Source organism: Cydia fagiglandana, chromosome 8, assembly GCF_963556715.1.
Source record: "Cydia fagiglandana chromosome 8, ilCydFagi1.1, whole genome shotgun sequence".
Taxonomy (NCBI): Eukaryota; Metazoa; Arthropoda; class Insecta; order Lepidoptera; family Tortricidae; genus Cydia; species Cydia fagiglandana.
In genome coordinates, this window is record NC_085939.1 from 17,854,613 (window position 1) to 17,863,787 (window position 9,175).

The window sequence follows — 9,175 nt, forward strand, 5'->3', positions numbered from 1 at the left end:
ACTCTATTGGCAAATGGTATATATATCTGTTAAATAGCTATTTGACACAAAATTATTTTTTCGCGTGTCTTTACACCCCTTTGATGTATCTAATCACCCCCTATGGCGTAACTATTCAGCCCATATGCGTGTCCACTGACCCCTTTATCACGTAAAATTGCATGTTATTAGTTTATTCCAAAAAAAGAATCTTCATTATAGAGAAAATTAGTGATATTATTATTATTTAGGTACTGCAGATATTATATTACCCGGTTAGCTAACTTTTACTTAGTTAATGTCAAAACATTTACCGCTAGAACAAAGTTCAGACAGGCTTCATTTCTTACCTCGGCGAGACCTTCCTTTAGAGTAAAAAAAATCAACGTTTAGGCAGTTTGATTAAGTTCTTTTGGTATCAATGTAGAGAATAAATAGTCTACTATATACGCATTCCAAAAAATCTAATTTTAGAGATGTACGTTTTTAAATATAACAACTTGAAAGAAAAACTTTAACCCCGTGATTTCTGTTGACCCCGTTTTACGGTACCTATGAGGCACCTTGTACAACATCTATCTCTATTCCAGTGTTTGTTATTTACCCGTCTTTGGGGTGAGATATATTGCGCACTTAACCAAGCAAATGCTTCGGATTCACGCGACAAATTACTGACTTTTCCAGTTAATCTCGAAAAAGCTACTCTTAAGTCCTCTGTAATTAATCGTTCAGACTGCGTATGTACAGTCGCCATCAGATATATCGGAGCGACCAAGGTGCTCACAAATATCTGAGCACGTCTCTATTGTCAGGGCGTTAGAGTGCTTGTTCAGATATTGTGAACACCCTGGCCGCTCAGATATATCTGATGGCGACTGTACATTTATTTTGTTTAAATACTGCAGAGGTAGGTAATGTAATGACATTTCGTGCATACAGTTAGACCGAGATAAGTCTGCAACGATTTTGATAGCATACGCTGTGCAAGTGTTATTTCAAACTACATACCTACGTCATCAGTTTGACGTTTAAAATAACACTTGCACTGCGTATGGTATCAAAATCCTCGGAGTTTTCTGGGTCTATCTCTATTTTTTTTTTATAGAAAATAGTTGATGTATTGTTATTTTATTATTTTTGCTTGTATGAGAATTCAATGATGACGTGTAAAAGTGCCCTTGTGGCCTATTTGCTGTATAAATGTTGACGTTGAATAACTTTTGAATTTGAGGAACTCACAAAAACCTATTTAGATACACGATAAAACCCGTGATTAATTGTTTTCACATAACAAAGGCATGTGAATGGAGTGCCACATAACAATGGCATGTGAGATGGGAAAACCAGTTTGCATTTTTAGATTTCATTGCGTGAGAGTATATATCTACTCTCACGCAATGATCTCTACTAATATATCTCTAATGACATCTACCATTATGTATTTCATTCGATAGCGTCACGTGGGATTTTGAACAGCGCGCCAAGCGGGACGTTTTGGAAACTCAAAATCCCATACAAAATGAGACTTAAAGCAAACGCGTACGTCGCGTCACGGTATCAAATGAAATTTACACTAGGGGTTCTGTTAGCATGTGTGGGTCAAATCTTGGAAGCTAAATCTGACCCACTTCCCGATTTCCGATTGAGCTGAAGTTTTGCATACATACTCGTATGTAAATCGGATGACAATACAATATTAAGATGTGAAGCTGATCTGATGATGGAGACAGGAGGTGGCCATGGGAACTCTGTGATAAAACAACGCAAACTAATTGTGCTTGGGGTTGTTAAAATTGTCTCGATGAGCATTAGTTGCCTGTGGGAAGAAAAATACAGAATAGGATAGAAGCTAGTAAAAAATAGTACATTGTGCAACATGGGGCGTAAGTTGAATATTGCAAACGAGAATAAGTTAAATCGCGACGGCTTGCCGGAGCGATTTATAGACTCGAGTTTTTAATATTATTACGCCCCGAGTTACACACAATGTTTTTCATCACACTTGCGATACAAAAATTAAGTATAAAGACAAAAAACTTTTAATTATGGCACTAGAAACTTCATAACTCCCTGAGAACGCTTTTTCTATAACTCCCGCTAAACCTGCGTGCAATTCCACATTTGCTGAGCGAGTGTGATGAAAATACAATTTTTGCCACTAACTTATTTTTCCTTTTAGATTACGATGAACACATTTGGTTGATTGCCAAACAAACTAAAGGCCACAAGGGTGTGGTACCATCAACCCAAGGCCAAGGTAGGCCGATGATATTGAATCCGTTTGTGGTCACGCAAAGCCCTAATTGGACCATAGATCTAGTGTTATATGGATGAGATATACGCGTGCGCCCGTGACGGATAGAACATGCGACAAAATTAAAAACAAGTTTTAACATTCCTGACAACATACCAAAATCAACCTACTTAATTTGGTCGGGTTATTCGTTACCCACTATAAACCATACTAAATATACGGTGAAGAATAAAAAATGTGAGACTGTGACAAGGACAAACAATAATAGAGTCAGACCGAGAAAAGTCTGCAGCAATTTTGATAGCCCACGCAGTGCAAGTGTTATTTTTTTTACCACATAAATAACACTTGCATAGCGTGAGCTATCAAAATCGCTGCAGACTTTTCTTGGTCTAACTCTAGCGCTTTCTCTGCCACTCCTACTGAAAGTTCAATAAGTGCATCTTGTTCGATCATCTGGCCCCTCCCATTTCATGTCTATATCATTGTACCTCTATGAATTGCGGTGCGATTCGGGAAATGAAATAGAGATGCACTAGATAAGATATAGTAAAGATATGTGACGTTCCACGGCAAAAGGTACCATTTCCCCGACTGAATATTAAAGCGGCGTTAATAATAAGCGTAAGCGCCAGCCGCCATAAGGTACCTTTTTCCGTGGAACGTCACATATCTTTACTATTTCATATCTAGTGAATGTATAAGGGCGCGATATCTTAAAGTTCGAATCGCGCCGTTGGACGGACTTCGGCCGTACGAAGGTTATTTAATATGTAGTAATTTAGTTAGTCCATTATTGTATTGCGTGATGGTTTTATATTGTGGTGTGGTAAAATGCGTGTGTATTTTTTGTACAGGTAGCTACGTAAAAAGGGTGTAAAGGGTGGGTGTAAGTAGTATACTACTACACTGCCAATTAGGGCCACATTATTAGTTTTATATATATATGTCGGCGGCCGATCGTAAGACCAGTCAGATCGTATTGTTCCTGTGTAATATTTTGACGATAGTCACATTAAAACAATAGGAAGGATAGGTTCGTTAGGTTGCTTCAGATGCCCGAAGGGCAAACTGCCCAGAAATAGGAGCCCCGCGTAGCGGGGCTCCGTCGACTTAGAGAACGAGTCAAAGATTTTCACGTTTCACGATATGCCTAGGAATTTCACGATATGCCTGATCTTACGATCGGCCGCCGACATAAAGGTATATTATAAAACTAAATATTTTATCTCCAATGTTTTCGGTCTACAATTTTCAGGTCCGTTGACGTTGTAAAATAACAAAACAAGTTTCCATCGACATTGTCAGCAAATGTGTCGGAAATTGTTACAGCAATAAGGTTCGCAATTGCACAGGAGCGCAGATTACACAATAGAATAAGATATGCCACTTTTCTTTTAAATAAACGCCACGATACAGGCCTAGCCTAGTGTGGGACCACTGAGCTATAGGTTATGTAATTTTTTTCTACTTTGTTTTAATAAACGGTTTGCTTTTTAATATCATAAAAGGCGTTTCCAATCTGATTACAATTTTACTACCGCCTCCAGTATCTTTTTGTACTGTACCCCTAGTGTAAATTTCATTCGATAGCGTGACGAGCGTTTGCGTTTGGGTTATGTCTATTTTTGTATAGGATTTTAACAGCGCGCCAAGCGGGACGTTTTGTAAACTCATAATCCCATACAAATGACACTTAACGCAAACGCACGTCACGCTATCGAATGAAATTTACACTAGGGGTACCTACTGGAGTGAATGAAAAATACTGTCACGCATAGTTGACAGCCAGCAGGCTGTGAAAGATACCGAAGTCTAAATCTAAAACACTTACATGTAGGTAGCTTTTTGAAAAACATTTAATTTCCATGGATACAGACGATTTGGTGCAACCGTGTACCTATTAAATAAAATTAAGACACTTGTGTTCGTAATATTAACTTGTAAAAAAAAACAAGTTTTTATTGTTACATAGTGTAAAAGGCCTTTTTGATGGCGATGTTGCTGCTATGGGACGTTTACCAATAACATTTATTTATGTACAAATACATTAAAAAAATTGAAAAAAAAAACAACAAAATTTTTTTTTTTGCGAAATTGACCTAAACTCATATGACATTTTTTCCTTCTTTTGACATCAGAAATGCGTGGTTAAAATTATTCGGTTTCCTCATGTTACACCGATATGTAGGTAGTTTATAACCCCGGGTACAAAAAGAGGCGAGTAAGTATATGTTTGACGGATGGACCGATTTCGATGCGGTATTTTTCACTTGAAAGCGATTTTTCTTACAGTGGTTCTTGGCTATGTTTGATAGAATTCAATCCAGCAGTTTGAAGAGTATGTATGTAAGGCATAAAATATAGTTATTGTCACATACATAGCGTAAGGGGCTTTTTATTATATTATATTTTTAATTTATTTGTGATTAATCGCTGACCTCGTTAGTGGCGTATCTGTTTGGATTTACCTAATCTCTGTCTCTCGTGCAGTGTGCAACTATCTCGCTAGAATTTTCTAGTAGCTCAGACAGCTTTCGGAGATGGTCGCAGCACTTTACCCGAGTAACGAGGATCCGCGCAGACAATAGATAAACCCTGGGATATTGGGATAGCATCGCGCTTTGAAGGGGAAATTGCTATTTTACTTAACAAGGCAAGGCAAATTACGTTTCTTCGAACAAAAACGTCACTTTTGACAATGACATATCTAATCTATATCGTATCTAGCTATATAATATTTGACGTATCTAGCCGACCACTGATTAACAGTCCGCCGGACAATATCGGCCGGTCAGTTGTTCGGAACTGTCAAGTTTTTGCTCTAACTGACAGGCCGATATCGTCCGGCGGCCTGTTAGTCAGTGGTCGGCTTAATCGGACCGAATGTTAGTGACTCATGGCACGGGTACAGTCACCAGCTATAATATGTTACACAACAAATGCGGCAAAAATATATGACACGGTCTTATTTGTAGTGCAATAAGAGCGCGTCACATATTTTTGCCGCCTTCGTTGTGTCACATATTAGTGCAGGTGACTGTACTTGATCATCGTTGGACGCGAATCGTATTGCTTGTCAATTACACCATATTGCATACGGTTATCCTGATACGCGGACGTATACATTGATAACAACGCGTTTAAAACAGCAGCGGCATTCTATCAGACAACGCCTATATCAATATTGTTTTATCAACGTAACGACTGTTTGTGTTTACGCGCGTTATTCATTGTTTTACTCAAATATTTATTAGAAAACAAACGACATGCAGACGTTGAAGAATCGGACTTTTTTGGCGGCTTTGAATAAAAGTTTAACAGAGTAAGTTTTAGTTTTAGTTGACTTTACGGTTTTATGAGATATTCTAAAGGCCACGACATTGCGCGACTACGAGCGGCGGCAGCCATACGTTGGAGCGAGACACAGCGATCGGACCTTTCGTTCCCATCTATGGTTGCCGCCGCCGCCGCCGCCGCTGGTCGCGCAATGTCGTGGCCGGTCAGAGTTGTCAATATCAGCCTTTCAATTGTTCGGAGCTGTCAAATTTTGCGTTATCGCCCGGTGAACTGGTAATCAGTGGGCCCCTTAACTAAAGTTTCTCGATTATATAAATTCATTTCCTTTTATTTCAGAAGTGTTAGAGTAAATTCTTCAGCCACGGAAAATGTGGAAACAGCTCAAAACTTGAAGTCATGGAAGGATATTCCTGGTCCACCAAATCTGCCTATATTAGAACAACGTCTACAGTTTATCATGAAAGGAAGTTACGTTTAAAATGTCCTGCCTAGACACTCCTGCCATACCAATTCGATGATGATATTTAGACAACTGAACCCCTAATATAAATTTTCGATAGCGTGACGATCGAGCGTTTGCGTTTGCGTTGTTGGTATTTTTGTAAGGGATTTTGAGTTTCGAAAAAGTCCCGCTTGGCGCGCTGTTTAAAATACCATACAAAAATACTTATACATAACGCAAACGCTCGATCGTCACGACATCGAATGAAATTTACACTAGGGGTTCAATAGTTTATAATAATTAATAATTTTATATGTTCAACAGGTAAATTCACAGATCCGGTTAAAATCTACGACACCCTGTAAGTACAAGACATACGGTCCTATAGTAAAAGTTAAAGGAAACTTTGGTTCACCGGATGTGATATGATCGTGATCGTGTTGTTTGATATAAAAGCAATAGAACATGTAAGTATGACACAGACCACCTCACCTATTAATTATAGATAGAGCAAGACAATCGAGGTCACCACGTTGCGCCCACAATTACAAATTCGTGTAACATATTATTAGGACATAACGATACAAGTACGAAAAAAGAAAAATTCGCAACGAGTGGCGATCAACCAAAACACGAATCAAGGGAGAGACTATCGGCTCGATTCGGGAAATGAATTAGAGATTCACTAGATATGAAATAGGTAAGATATGTGACGTTCTACGGCAAGAGGTACCTTATGGCGGCTGGCGCTTACGTCGCATAGCGCCGCAATAATATTGGGGCGGCGTTAATAGTAGCGTAAGCGCCAACCGCCATAAGGTACCTTTTGCCTTGGAACGTCACATATCTTTGCTATATCGTATCTAGTTAATCTCTAATTCATTTCCCGAATCGCACTGTATATGTACTATAAGAGTGACATTCCATTTCCAACTGCAGCTGCAATACTGTTCATTTTACTATGGAAATTGACAATGACAGCGACGCGTTTCCATAGTAAAATGAACAGTATTGCACCTGCAGTTGGAAATAGAATGTCACTTTAACAGTACATTACGATACGAGTGCGAAAAATAGATAATTTGCAACGAGTGGTGATAAACTACAATACAACACGACCGAAGGGAGTTGCGAATTAGTAGGTAAAACGTGTTAGACCTCCTTAATTTCTAGATCTTCGAATTTAATAGAATATTAACTGTTGTGAGACATACTAACATTGAATAATTTTACGGTCTAGACTCACTTGTTTTCTAGATCTTCTTCTTCTTGGTCGTGACCTCATGTCTGAGGGAAGTAAACTCCTATGGGGTGTTCTTCCTATCACTGCTCTCCAGGCCTGTCGATCTTTGGCCATCTGCATCGTTGCCTGGAGCATCTGAGTAATATTTTGGACCACATCTGACCATCTACTGGGTGCACGCCCTCTACTCCTTCTTTTCTACTCGTAGATCTAGACGGAACAATAGTAATGTAATTTGTTCGCAGGTGCTTCGATCAGAGAACTCAATGCCCATACGCCCAGGATTCGAGTCACTGGCATACTACCGTCACCGACACAATAAAACGTATGATCCCAAGAGACTAACTGGACTTATTACTGAGTAAGTCCAAAATCACGCAAAATATTTAGGTACCTATATACCTACACGAAGCGTATAGCATTGTTTTAATTTTAATTTGGTGTCAGACCGAAAGTTTTTTTCCCTAAAACCGACACCGAAACTTTCAACCAAAACATGTCTTTAGAAGGTGAAATTAGAGTCAATCATTTGTCTCATGTTGTTGTTGTTTATACTTTTCGAGGCGACTAAAGGATGACTCACGCTAGAACCGGCCCGGGTCCGGACCGAGGCGTCCGACACATCGTTTTCTGTGACGGGATGTGACATGATGCTTTCTATAGAAAACGAAGAACGCCTCTGTCCGGTGTCCGCACACGGACCGCTCTAGAGTAAAGGAGCCCACTGATTACCAGTCCGCCGGACGATATCGGCCTGTCAGTTAAAAGCAAAATTTGACAGCTTCGAACAACTGACAGGCTGATATCGTCCAGTGAACTGGTAATCTGTGGGCCCCTAAGTAGTCCTTAATACAAACATTTCTTCTTAATAACAACTATAAGTACATGTAGTTGTTGGTACAGTCAGCAGCAGAAGTTCCTGCTGACACGCTCTTATTCTCTTAACAATAAAGTCGCGTCAAAATCATTTTGAGCACCTGGTCCGCTTAGCAATTTCCGCTGTTGACTGTACCTATTCTGTTTATTAAATTCCAGCCACGGTGAAAAATGGAAAGAATTTAGATTGAAAGTGAACTCTGTGAACAATAAGAGATCTTATTGTTAGGAGTGGCCAATTACTATGTAGTGACCAGTAACTATAGCATAAGGTCAGTGTGCAATGAAAAACCGGCATATACAACTTATTGCTGGGAAGACCTATAGGGCAAGAAAGCTCGTACCTACGGCGCTCAGACACAGTCAGAAAGGAAGATTTTAACTCCTTGTCTACCGACCTTCTGTAAGCGCCATTTGCACTATGCCACTCACCCGGGGTTAAGCGGTTAAACCGTTCACCCAGTGCCTTAAAACATCAAATATTCTTGCAGGATAAAATCGCTTCGAGATGAAAACAACATGATAACGAAGAACCTTGACATTGAGATGAACCTATGGGCCCTGGAGTCCATCGGAGTATAGGTAGGTATTCGTCCAGAAGATATCCCTTAATAGAATAAAATAAATAAAATAAAAATAAAAAAGCCTTTTATTTCGAGTCCAATTCGTTACATTACATTACAACAAAAATATGTTAGTATCTATTTGTAAGTATTTATTTAAAATATAATGTCAATTTTAATTATTTATTGTTATTGTTAAGTCAATATTTCACATATTATAAATATACAAATTTATTTGTGGTGGACAAGAACCCCTCATCGGGTGAAGGCCTCCTCCAAGGACTTCCATCTATCCCTGTTTGTCGCTATATATTTCCAGTTTGTACCGGCTGTTTTATTTATGTCATCAGTCCAACGGCTGTTTGGTTTCCCGGACCGTCGTTTGCCTGCAGGTCCTTTCCAGGTGGTAGCTTTCAAAGTCCAGCGCGAGTCTGACAGCCTGGCGACATGTCCAGCCCATCTCCATTTTTGTGTTTTGGCGTGCTCGAGAGCGTCTATTAGTTTTGTTACAGCTCTTA

General features: G+C 39.3%; 1 long non-coding RNA gene across 5 annotated transcripts; it reads left to right on the forward strand.

Moving 5' to 3' along the window:
* The first annotated feature begins 5,281 nt into the window (after positions 1–5,281).
* LOC134667067 (uncharacterized) lies at positions 5,282–8,696 on the forward strand. Of its 5 annotated transcripts, none has more exons than XR_010098597.1 (5): positions 5,282–5,558; positions 5,870–6,442; positions 7,464–7,608; positions 8,254–8,366; positions 8,586–8,696. It is a non-coding gene; the product is annotated as an uncharacterized LOC134667067 (long non-coding RNA). The 5 variants fall into 5 exon arrangements; XR_010098594.1 differs by having other exon boundaries at positions 5,870–6,336; XR_010098595.1 differs by having other exon boundaries at positions 5,870–6,336; positions 7,464–7,579.
* The last annotated feature ends 479 nt before the right edge of the window (positions 8,697–9,175 follow it).